The following is a 13337-nucleotide window of genomic DNA, read 5'->3' on the forward strand; positions in this document are numbered from 1 at the left end:
TTTCCCAGAACTCCGTTGGCGGCTGCAGCAGTAAACCCAGCTGCGGCCACGAAGAGGATGAGGGTGCCAGGCCATCCCTGAGACCTCGGCTGTGGAGGCTGCTCTGGCTCTAATGGTCCAGCTGACCCTTTCCTGGGGGCGTAGGAGAGGGACGTGGGGAGATCAATTACTCCAGCCCCCCATGAGAGCCCACGCCGGAATCACCGCCTGTCCACAGAAGAGGAAGTGGGGATAATCGCAACATGGGGCATGGGTGTGGAGGGGACGCAGGGCTCTCAGTCACATGCTGCTCATCAGTTGCCATGACGACAGCAAGGAGGTGGGGGCGCCCAGACCCGAGGCTGCAAGAGAGACATGTTGGTTCTAAATCACCGTGACAGCGCTTCAGTTGAGCTATTACGTCGTTGCCGAGGCAACCGATGGGATCAAATCGCAAAGGAAATCTATAATTATTACAGGCAGATACCAGCGTGCTCAGTGCAGTAATCAGTGCATTGGGGCAAGTCAGCCTGAGCTCCGGGAGGTGAAAGGCTGGCCCCCAGCTCCCAAACCTGGGGAGGATAGGGCCGAAGGAGACTCTACCAGGCAGGGCTGCTGATTTTACAGACTGGGGACCGCGAAGCAGCTCTCAGCCAAAGGAACAGCAAATACCAGAGGAAGGTGCATGAAACGGCCAACATTTACCACTAGAAACATCTCCCATGAATTGATTATAGAATTTTCCAGTGCGCTGCAAAATTGGAAGGATTTTACAGCGGATACCTGTACACCTTCCCCCTTGCTTCTACCTTGTTACCACACTTAGTCACATATTCGCTCCTCTACCCAGCCACTGGTTCTGGTTCATGAGGCATTTCCAAGAAAATGGAAGACATCAGTACCCTTCCCCTAAAACATGTCCCCCTGTGCAAAATTAAGTATTTGATCCCTTTTGAATAAAAAACTACAATTTTATACAATTAAAATAGAATAAAGTCTTATCTCTTATCCAGTCACCTCTCCACGCTCAGCTTCCCTTATCCCTGCATCCACCTATCCATCGTCTTCTCTTCCATCCGTCGGCCCACGCACCCACGCATCCACCTAGGCCTCCACTTCCCCATCCCCCTCCACACCCAGGCGCCCCGACACTTGAGTATCACATTGGTTTGAGACATACGTAGTAGGTGTACTGTGTCTGGGAGCATGGCTCTGTGAACTACTTCCTGGTCAGATGTGTCAGTGCTAGCTCACTGCCAGGCTGGGGAACAAAAGGGTCGGGCCTCGGGAGTCCCCTTCCTGGTTCTCCCTTCCCTGGGAGCGCTCTGCCCACACCATCAGGAAAGCGTGGCCCTGTGGACTGCTGGGGTTATCCTAAATGCCGGTTTCCTCTCTTGTTCTCGGTACCGCTATGGAAGTTACAGAAGCAGGGTAGAGAGGGACCCACACCTTGGAGGCCGGGAAGGCTTCAGGGGAGTTCAAGGTGGACAGGAGAAGGCCTGGCTTTAGTTCCTGCTCAGACCTTACAGTGCCCCTGACTCTGTTTTCTCATCTCTATACGGGGTTGACTACACCTCCCAGAGTCATTCTGACAGCCAGATGTGGCCCTGGAGGAGAAAACAGATGTGGAATTCCATCTTACTAAACAAGCACAAGCTCCTGCAATTCATTGTCTTCAGGATTTATTTGGCCCACCCTGAACACTGAGCATCACTAGCACATTTAACAAAAGTTGTAACCTTCGTGTTTAAGCATGTATTTTGTGCCTAAGGCTGAGCTAAGCTCATTACATGTAAGGTCTCATTGAAACAACAAAACAATGCTTTTGTGGTAAGGATTTCTGCTCCTCTTACAGAGGTTAGTGAGGTGCACAGAGGTTAAGTCCGGACAGAGACAGTCAGAGGTGCTCCCCAGAGGAGCCCTGAAGATTGGCTGACTACTTTTTCTACTGCCTAATCATTATTACTCCTTAAATTGGACCTTTAGACCAGTGTTGTTGGAAATTAACATAAACAATTAGCTCCACATGCAGCAGAAAATTTTCTAGTGACCACATTAAAAAAGAAAAGAGAGCCAGCCCTATGCTTAGTGGTTAAGTATCCTAGACTCACACTGCCTATTGTGGTTTGAATCAGAGCCCTGGCAGCTTAAAAAACACACAGAGTTGGGACCAGCAGATGGCGTAGCGGTTACGTTGCTGGACTCCCACAGAGTTGACCATGGTTTGAGTCCCAGATGTGGTGGCTTAACACTCACATCAGTGGACCAGCAGATGGTATAATGGCTATGTCACTGGATGCCCATGTAGTCGACCGTGGTTCAAGTCCCAGACCCGGTGGCTGAAACTCATGCTGAGCATGTGTGCCTGTGTGCCCAAGATTCTGAGAGAAGAATGAAGGAGAAAGTATTGCAGCATGGCCATCCCCCCAGGGGGGTGATTTCTCACTTTCTGTCTCTCTGGTGAGTGCACGTGCCCTCTAGTAAAAATCTCTCTTAAAAAGAGAAAAAGAGAGAGAGAGAGACACAGTGTAACTATATGTGCCTAAAATCCAGATAGAATAGAGAAATGGAGGAGCGGGGATTGTGGTGTGACCATGCCCCATTGGGGGGGGTGCTTTCTCCCTCTTCTCTGTCTCTCTCTGGTGAACACCTGTGCTCTTTGACAATGAAAAAGAAATGAATGGAATTAATATCAACCTCTCATCATTTCGACATGTAACAAATATGAAAGCTAATTCTAAATCGTTACGTAATTAATGAAATTTCGGTATTGTTTCCAGCACATCGAGTCTGCATCGTCGGGCGTGTTTTCTGTGCACTGATCCTTCCAACTTGGGACCAGCCACACGGCAGGGGGCCCAGAGCCACGCGATGCCCTGGACCATGCGTAGGCAGTTCCACTGCACGCCCAGAAGGAGACGAAATCTAAACCTTGCTATTTACCTCCCATTACTGAGCACCTTCTATCTGTTCTCGCGAGCCTGGGAAGCAGGTGCTCTCATGAGCTGCGCAGGAGAGAAATGAAGTGCTTGTAACTTAGGAGCCTGCCCAGGTCACAGAGCTAATAACCTGAGCACCTCAGGGCGGAACCAAAGTTCCACCCCAAATCCTGGCCCCTCACACAGTCACCGTCTAACACTAAACATTCTACTACATCACTTACACGTGTCCAAAGTCAAAACTCCAAGGAAAGGATTTGACTTGCAGCACTTATTTTTATTAGTAATTCCAGAGAGCGAGAGCGAGAGACAGAGATAGAGAAAATGCCCTCAATGGGGCTTGGTTATGCTACAATTTTCTGTCCTCCATTTCTTTATCCTATCAGGATCCTGGGTGGGCATGCACTCACATATGGCCTGTTTGTTTTTCCAGCCACCAGGGCCCAAATTTGAACCAAGGTTGGCCCAGTGTGCTCTGACTCCCTCCACAGCACTCGATCTCTCTGTTACGGGGCCAGTTCTACGGCACTTAATTTTAATCAATACATCAGCCCGTTTAAGCACTAGTAAGAAATTATGCAGCTAACTCTGAACTCCTTCACAGCAAGAGACCTTGAAAACCTTATAATAAACTAGATTTTTAGTTTCCTACCAGGGAGGCTTTTTGTCGGCATGGGAAGTGAGTTAGAGGGGGCTATCAGGTTCAGATCTGTGTCCCCCTGAGCACCCTGAGGGAGCTCAATGCTGGCTTCATTCCTTTACGGAATTGCATCGTGGGAAAACCACCTGGCTCCAGTTTTGCCTCCTCCTCCTCAGGCTGTGTTTGCCCACGGATTTCAATTGCCACGTGTGAGACCTGGCTATTTTCTCTTGAGGATGGAGATAGTGGTGATGATTTTATCATTTTAGGATGAGCCTAGACCAGTTCAAGGCCTGGGCAGGACACACCCTCCAGCTGCCCGAATTCCACTGGAGTACACTCCTGGCTATGATGTATGGGTTCCTGTTTGGCTGGATTTTTGGTCTTATACTCAAGTGACCCTTAGTATGTCACTCAGAGGCTCAAAGTGACTCCATCTTTCACGGGACCTCAGAGACCTGCCTTCACTCCTCAGCCTGCCTGTCGGCCCCATCACATCCCTCTGCCATCCTGGTCTCTGGTTCTGAAGGGTGCTGAGCTCTGGGCCCTTGTACTGTCTGTCTCCTTGACCAACTCCCGAGAGTCCCTTAGGTCTAAACATCCCACGCTATCTCTGCAGAGAAGCCTTTTTTTTAACGGTCTCATGGAAATATGATTGTCCTGCATGATATGATAGCTTCCTGCATAATTCATTCTTTCCATGTATTACAGTTTTAACATTTGCATTAGATTTTTCTTTAGCTTTTTGTGTGTGCTTGCTGGAGAGAGACAGAGAGAGGCAGAGAGAGAAAGAAAATGAGAACTCATCCTCTCAGGAGGATGGCCATGCCACACTCGCTTTTCCTCCATTCTCCTTTCAGGATTTTGAGTGCATGTGTGCCTGCACGATTTTCAAGCCACCAGGATGGGACTCGAACCATGGGCAGCCATGTGGGATCCAGCTGCCTTAAATTCCACTCCACCTGCGGGCCCATGCATATCTTTCTAACACGTGCCATCCATGCTAGACTGCATGGGGCCTAGCACACGGGATGGGCACGCTCAATACTCAGGGACTTCTTACTCTTCCCATCTTACAGGTGAGAAAACTGAGGGCTTGGAAGGAAAGTAATGGCTCCAAATGACAGTTATTTAAACAATTATTGAAATTCTAGTGTGTGTGCAGTTCAACCCACAGAGGTTCTTCCAGAAACATGGGCAAACGGCTAGTGCACATTACACTCAGTCAATAGCACCAGTCACCACAGGGAGAGAAACCCAGAGGGAAAAGTCAGTCAAAAAGTCAACTGCCCTGGAGTTATGCCATCTGCGCATTGGAGTTGAGCTCCGAGAGTCAGCATAAAGCCCCTGAGTCTCCAAACAGAACCTCCTGGAGAATACCTGAGTCCACCCCTTTGGACAGGAACGTAGCCACAGGAGATAAAAAGATGTTCAATATCTTGACCTTGAACAATCCCAGTTCTAGAAATGTAGCGAATGCAAATAATGTTAAATGAAGGAATAGTTTTATGCTCCCAAGCAGTGGGATGTAGAAACGGCCAGCCCACGACGGAGTAAGCTAGCACGCTAGAACACTGCTCAGGTACTCTCTGGTACATGATCACAACGGCATTTACTGACAACGATGGAAAAACCGAACCAAACCAAACCACCCAACAACAAGCAATAGGGAAATGATTTCGAAGCAATGTAATGAGAGAAAAAAGACCATAAAATTTTATATGCAGTCTGGCTATAATTCCATAAAGACACAAAAACAAAACCATAAAGCAATAGATGATAAAGTAAGGCTGGAAAGAAACGTAATTTTGGTATAACGCCGTTGTATCCTGGAGAGCAGGCTGCGGCGGTCTACTCTGTTCCACCTTTCTGTGGCTTCTGATGCCTTTTTAAAAAAAAAAAAAAAAATTATTTAATTTGATATATTATTATTTAAAAATATATTTATTAAATTTTATTTATCCATTCATTTATTTTTAATTTGACAAAGAGAAACGCAGAGATGGAGAGAGAAAGAGGGGAAGTGAGAAAGCCACCAGGTCCAGGACTTGAACCGTGGTCAGCCATGTGGGAGTGTCTAGCACCTTAACCACCATGCCACCTGCTGGTCCCATTATTATTATTCTTTAATTTGCTATAGGAGATGTGCTCACCTGAGAGAGACAGAGAACGAGAGAGAGGGCAAGTGAGAAAGCAAGCTGCCGGGGCCAGGACTCGAACCATGGTGACCCATGTGAGAGTCCAGTGCCTTAAACCACCACACCACCTTCTGGCCCCATGTGGTTGCTGATTTTTAACCAGTGACCTGTACTATTAATTTTACTAAAGGTTTGGAAAAAAGAAGCCGTTCTAGCTTTCTCCAAAAGCACAGAAGCAGACTAACAGGGCAGAGGCTAAGTTCAGTCGATGCAGATAAATGTGTCTAGACATTTAATTACGGGAAAACAACTATCGAATAACTTGGTGTGCGTTAACAGACAGCCCTGGGGCACTTGAGAATTGATCTGCGTTCAGTTTGGTTTCCGAAGGTGTGAGGAATAGATGAGCTTCCAAATGGACGATAAAAAGGACATCGGTTTTCTGGCATTGACCCAGGTCAAATTGCATTCCAGTTCCCAGGTGGAAATACTTAAGGTTGAAAGCAGGTCAGCACCATCAGCGAGCTTAATGCGTGGGTAGCTGGCACAGGGGAAAATCTCTTGGTGCATCCCAAGACAGTGGAAGAAAGAGAAGCTCAGAGGTAAGAGGCCCAGAGGCCAGGAACGGGGATATTCTTGAGGCTTGGCTATGCTGGGATTCAAATTCTAGGCCAGCCATGAGAGAACTATGTCCAGACCCTGCCCGAGTTTGTTCATAAAGTTTAACTGGAACTCAGTTTCGCTGGGTGATTTACGGCTGTTTTTGCGTTCCAACAGCCGAAGAGGCGAGCTGCAAAAGAAAGCGTGTGGTCCACAAGGTCAACATAAAAGAAAATGCTTGTTAAGCCTTCATCTAACACGCCGAACCTTGAGGCTTTGGGTTTACCCGATCTTCCTGGTTGATCCATTTCATTCACCTTCAAGAGGAGTTCAATTTTTAGAGAAAGCACATAGGTCCTGCTTGATAGAGCCATTTTGGGTATCAGACGCCTTTTCCTTTTTCTGCCAAACTCTCGGCGCGCGCGCGCACACACACACACACACACACACACACACACTCACACACAACCTTCATGTTTCTCCAAAGCCAGCATTTGAAGTCTGCCAAATTGTTCTGTATTTACCAACACCGATAAGAATTCTCCTTGAAATCACCTTGCCTTTTTTTTTTTTTTTAAAGGTTTTTGCCATTGAGCAAAACTCACTGTCCACTCCTTTGGGTCAGACTATCCACTCCCTTGGGAACGGAGGGTACCTGAGCTCTACGGCTCTGCACTGACTATAGGTGCTATTTCTTTTGAGATTTAGCACCATTTCATCACGGGGGAAGTTTCTTTCCCCTTAGCAGATGAGAAAATGGAGGCCCCTTCCATGGGTCAGGTTTCATCTACAATCACCCTATGCTACCTGATTTCCAGACATCACCCATACTCTTAAAATCTTACGATGCGATGGCAGTGCCATTTTCCAGATGGGGAAACTGAGGCTCAGAGAAGGCGAAGCAGACTACACTCTATTCTGGTAGTAAGAACATGGCAGTTGGATTTGAACCAGGCCTGTTTTTCTGCAGACTCATGAGTACGGTGCTTTGGGGTGATTCCGCAGAGGCGGAGAAATACAGTCTTTACAATCATTTGGCTCCTGCAGAAAATTAAAGCTACAGCAATGCACGGCCCCTTATCTCAGCCAGGAGGAGCCATCTGCTGCTCATTCCACTCTTTTAACAGAAGTCCCTGGAGAGTCCCCTTTCTCCCTCAGTGCCAACTCGCGTGGGGGGCCGTCTCGCAGACTCAGCAACCAACCTTCCCCTGAACCATGTGGCATCCACGTGCCACCCGTACTTCCAAAGGACATCCCAGGCAAAGCTGGGGCTCTCCATTTCACAGACCCGACACCCAGAACAAAGAACTGAGCACACAGGGCCCCGACACTGGCCAGCCAAGGATGGACGCCAGGCCCAGGCCCAGTGGTTCATCCCTCCGGCTCCCACCGCTGCTGACCGCTGGGCTTCGCTCTCAGGGAAATGAGCAGGGGATTGGAGGGGCTGGGCAGGCAGTGTGGGCGAGGAAGGGGCACAGACCTTGCTGTATTCCAGCCCGGACTCGCTGCCAGAGTGGAACTTGGGGGTTAGGATGTGGCAGCCCCTGGAAGCCCAGGACAGGTGTTGGAAGTGACTCCAGGGACGTTTCTGCCTTAGAAATGAAGCCACCACGGCCAGTTCCGCTGTTGCAGCGGAATGCAGCCTTTCTGTGAGCAAAGTGGCCCTGGCAGTTGGGAGCCTTAGACTGAGAACTCAGAGCCGGACAAAAGCTCCAGATCTTGTCCAACTCTCCCACATAACAGAGTGAACACAGTCCCAAAGAAAACAGCAATTCGATGCCACAAAGGCCGCGCCTGCCAGGGAACAGGCCCACACTTCCCGGCAACCCACCAGGTGCTCTGACACCAGCATTTCCCGGCACGTCCTGTGGGCCACGTTCCATCCGTGTGCCTATTCTCCATTTAAGGAGACTGAGGCTCCGAGTCATGTGACTTGCCCACCAGAGTCACCCAGATCCCAAGTCTCAAAGTCCATTTCTGAAGACATGGCGACTGGTGGCATATAAACAGTTATCATAACGATGGTGTTTTATTTTCGTGTACATTAAGAATAAAACTTGTGAGGCCAGCCAGTGGTGTGGTGGCTAAAGTGGCTGGATCCTACATGGTCAATGTCGCAGTTTGAGTCCCTGACCCAGCAGCTTGAAAAAAATGTTGGGTGTGGGTGTGCCCAAAATCCGAGAGGAGAATAGAAGAGAAGGAACTGTGGCATGGCCACATCCCTGGGAGGTAGTTTCTCACTCACCCCTTCTCTCTCTCTAAGTGCATGTGCCTTCCAGCAAATTAAAAAAAAAAAAAAAGGAAAAGAAAAAAAAAACACACATGAAATCTATTAATGCACAGAGATGGCTGTTTAGGGTGAAATTCAGTAAACACAGCAAATCGATTTTATATAAAGGAGCAATAGGCAATAAACCTCATGTTCACGGGGCATTTACCAGCACCGGGCACCCTCCTAACGCTGCCTGTGAATGACCTTATTTCATCCTCATGATGAACTGGGAGGTCCATACGATTATTAATCCCCTTTTACGGGTGACACACTGAAAATTAACTCGTTTTCACTGCTGGGAAGCACCTGAGCTAGGATTTGAACCTATAAACATGGGCTTAGGTGGTGCTGGATAAGACAAAGCTCTGGAATGTGGAATGGGAAGGATGAAGCTTTGGAAACAAATGCACTATCTCTAGAGGGTTCATGGGCAGCACCTTCATTCTCTTGAAACCACGCGTCTTACAGGTCACCATTCTCTGTCCCACTGAGGCAGCAGTTTCCAGGGGTTGTCCTTACACCCCCTCACGCATTGTCACTCTTCAAATTCCAGGTGATTCTTGGGGAATTCATTAACAAGGTGTCTGACTTTTGAGTAACCAAGTGCCTGCAGGGTTTCCCTATCCACAGCCTCCACTTCCGAGGACCTTCTGACCCAAGCTCAGAGTCACCCTGACATGGTGTTACCTTCTGGTTTTGACCTCTGGGACACCAGCAATCATCGCTTAAAAATGTGTAGGGTTGGAGGCCAGCAGATGGCATAGTGATTACGTTGCTGGACTCTCAAATGGTTGACCACAGTTCAAGTCTCGGACTCAGTGGCTTGAAACTCACTCTGAGTACACGTGCATGCGTGCCCAGGATCCTGGGAGAATGGAGAAGGGATTGTGGCATGGCCCTTCCCGCTGAGGGGTGATTCTCACTTTCCCTTTCACTGTCTCTGTCTCTCTCTTTCTCCTTCAAGCACATGCACCCTAAGGCAAAAATCTCTCTCTTTTTTTAAGTGTAGGGTTGAATGCATGTAGAAAACAAGAACTGTAATTATGGTGGGTGGGTTGTGCTGCCATCAGTTTCTGGGTTGCCGTACTGTCCTGTCTGCAGGCTAGCGAGACCAGGCCACTGCCGGATCCAGGGGAAGGGGGTGTGGGCTCTCTGCATAATTTCCTCCAACTGGGCGTGAATCTACAACCATCTCAAAACAAAGTTTCCTTAAAAGAATGGCAGGGGAAAACAGAACAAACCTGCCAAAACGAACCCTCTCAATAACTTCCGTGGTAAAGTTAATCCAGGTAATGCCTTCACATAGTCAGTAAATGACCATCTGCTCACTTTCTGCCTGATCCTGGATGAGGCTGGGGACACAGAAGGGACATGGCAGCCTGCATCCCCAGAGACTCCCAGTCCAGAGACAGAGAAATAAACGAGTACAGCAGAGGTGGTCAGCCCTGGAAGGAGAGGCTGGGGCAGTGACTGCCCACAGAGAAGCAGGCGCCCAGCTTGTCATCAGGAAGGCGTCCTCTGTGGATGTCGGGGTCTGCCCCATGCCAGAGGGGGACGCCTCCCTGAATCAGACACCCTTCCACAATTCACACTCATCTGGTAGGATGGGAATTTCAGCTGCAGATAATCTTGGGCAAGTTATTGCTCTGTGCCTCAGTTTCCTCATTTGTAAAGCACTAATGAGAACAGAGCCTACTTTGAAGGTCGTTGTGCAAAGCACTCAGAAGAGAAGCCAGCCAGAGGGTTCCCCATGCCCTCTGCTCCCTGACAGCAGCAGGCCCGTGAGCAGCCTCTGCACGACCAGCATTGCTTTCAGGGACTGCCGGAGTAGGCCCACCCCTACACTCTGCACTGACCTTGTTCATTCAAGGTGAGGCCAGAATCCAAAGGGGTGCCTGCAGCCGGCAGCTGAGTTGGCAGGGATGTTCCCAGCATGCCGCATTTGACAGCCTTCCCCAGGTTAAAGATTACCAGTCTTGGTGCGGTTCAGTTACAACCTAACTCTCATGAAATACCTTTGGATCCTTCAAAGGTCTGAGCCAAGCAGATCTCTCCTGTAACACCCTGGGAAGTGTTCTCACAGTAGGCCAAAGTGGCAAACCCCCTTTGTAAAGGGCCTGAGGTCTGCCTATTTGCCCCTTCCCTGGAGACAGACACACAGAGAGCTGGCCTGGATGCACGCAAAGACCTTTGGTGTACCGCGATCAGCAGCAATGGCCTGCAAGCAGGAGTGTGCTGACCCCAGAAGAAGGAAAAGGTTCAGTATGGCAAGGGCGGGGAGTCTGTGGCTCCTATGCTCAACCCCTCTGCAGACACGGGCATGAATGTTGCATTGGGAATGTCCTCAAATGCAGTGTCCAAGAGCCAAAGGCCAGCGCTTCCGTGACCTCCCACTGACGTTGTCTAAGGCATGTCACTGACCCCACGGAGCAAGGTCAGACTATCCTGCCAGAAGAAACACTCAGAAACTCAGTGAGAGCCGATTACAGAGACACGGTGTAACGGTTCATGTGGTCCCTACAGAAACTTCCAATGAAACACAAGAAAGGGTACCTAGAAGTCGTGCTTTTCTTCTTGTGCCCTTTTTATTTATTTATTTATTTTTTGGAGAGATTTTCACTATAGGGCGCGTGCACTCGCCAGAGAGACATAGAGACAGAAAGCGAGAAATCAACCCCTGGGGGGGGGGGTGGATGATCACGCCGCAATCCCTTCTCCTCCATTCTCCTCTCGGGATCTTGGGCACGCACACACACATGCCCGGTGTGAGTTTTAAGCCACCGGGTCCGGGACGCGAACCGTGGTCGACTATGTGGGAGTCCAGTGACATAGCCATTACACGCTAACTGCTGGTTCCCCCTCTTGCGCCCTTTTTAAAGTTTACTCTTTCTTTCATGAGAGAGAGACACAGAGAGAGAGAGACCCTCAACAGAATTTCATGCTGCAATCCTCCCTTGCTGCCCCGCCCCCCGCCCCAGCCAGCTTCCCAGTCGGCTGGGACCATGGGCAGGACCAGGTGCCCAGACCGACCAAGGGACCAAATCTGCATCTTCCATGGACCAGCATTGCTTGAGCAGCCCCTTACTGCTGCGCCACCGAGCTGACCACCGAAGGCGTGTTCCCTTAGGCGGGGTTTTCTCTCCTCAGCACGACTGACTTTTGGGGTCAGATGACTCTTGGTTGGGGGGAAGATTCCAAATGTTCAGCAGCAGCCCCGGGCTCCACCTGCTAGACACCAGCGACATGCCCCCCCTCCCACCAGTGACAACCACTCAGATACCTCCAGGCCTTGCCAAGTGCCTTCCAGGGAGCGTGACCAAGTGGCCAGGATGCGGGTTATCTGCTCCCCAGTGGTGTATGGCCTGGAGCAGGTGCAAGGGCACAGGAGAAGCAGTTCAAATCCCGACCCCCCACGCAGTCTCTGGGGACTGGGCAGTTTTGTGACAGCTCCTTTTCTGTAAGATGGATCTGAAACCATGTGACAGTGTTGCAGGGCTCCCAGAGAGGACACACACAGACCTAGCACACTGCCTCAGCAGGAGAAGAGAAGGGCGTGGCCGTCCTAGCGGGCATGACCTGGGAGGGGCCGACTGAACCTGAATCGCTTCGTTTTTCCTTCTCACATCTCCAATTGCAGAGTGGAAGGCCAATCCTTATTCTAAAGGGACCCCATTTCCCTAGGCTCTAAAACCAAGGGATCAGGGCTGCCCCCAGCTTCTTCATTCCTTTGTCAACAAATTCTTTTTTCTTTTTTTTTTTTTCGGAGAGGTTTTTGCTATAGGGCGCGTGTGCTCGCCAGACAGAGAGAGACAGAGAGACAGAAAGTGAGAAATCACCCCCCCAGGGGGGATGGCCACACCGCAATCCCTTCTCCTCCATTCTCCTCTCGGGATCTTGGGCACGCATGCACAGGCGCCCGGCGTGAGTTTTAAGCTACCGGGTCCGGGATGCGAACCGCAGTCGACTACGTGGGAGTCCAGCGACATAGCCATTATGCTAACTGCTGGTTCCCTGCCAACAAATTCTTGCATTGAAAACCCACAAAGATCAGAATAGCTGGATTCCTGAAACCAACATCAACCCATCCACCCTGTCCACTGTGTCTAGATCTCCTGCCCTGGACCATGATCAGAGCTATTTTTGTATTTTTTTAAGGTCTGTGCCATAGAGCATGTGTACCGGCTAGAGAGAGAGAGACAGAGACAGAGGGAGGGAAAGTGAGAAATCACTTCCCAGGGAGGATGGCCATGTTGCAATCCCTCTTTCCTTCTCTTAGGATTTTGGGCACGCATGCACATGTGCCCAGCATGATTTTCACACTGCTGAGTCTGGGACTCAAACCACGGTCAAGCATGTGGGAGTTCAGCACCTTAACTTCCATGCCACCTGTTGATCCCTGGTCAGAGCTATTTAATGAGAGCTTAAGTGCTGGTGCATATAGAATCTCTCCCCACAACTCTGTAGAAACCCAGCAGATATATACCTTGATGGAAACTTTCCCAATTACTCTACTTGGTGCAGAAGGAACCAACACTCCATGCCAGTGGCTCAATTGAAAAGGACGAGGGTCCCAGGCCTCCGTAATCATCGATCATTCGGGGCAAAGATTAGGGACTTTTTAGAACCCTGACCAAAAACAAACAAACAAAACACAAGAAATAAGTTGCAATTATGCAGGTGAAATTCTTGATCAGCCCGACTCACTGTTTTTATTTATTTATTTATTTATTTATTTATTTTTCTTTTTTTTTTTTTTTTGAAGAGTTTTT

General features: G+C 49.4%; 1 protein-coding gene across 1 annotated transcript in view; it reads right to left on the bottom strand.

Annotated features, from left to right (window-relative positions):
- Positions 1-13337, bottom strand: part of ABAT (4-aminobutyrate aminotransferase) — a 90361-nt gene that overhangs the window by 63345 nt on the left and 13679 nt on the right. The window lies entirely within an intron of this gene.

The sequence above is a fragment of the Tupaia chinensis genome, unplaced genomic scaffold (genome assembly GCF_000334495.1).
Source record: "Tupaia chinensis unplaced genomic scaffold, TupChi_1.0 Scaffold000042_1, whole genome shotgun sequence".
Lineage (NCBI taxonomy): Eukaryota > Metazoa > Chordata > Mammalia > Scandentia > Tupaiidae > Tupaia > Tupaia belangeri.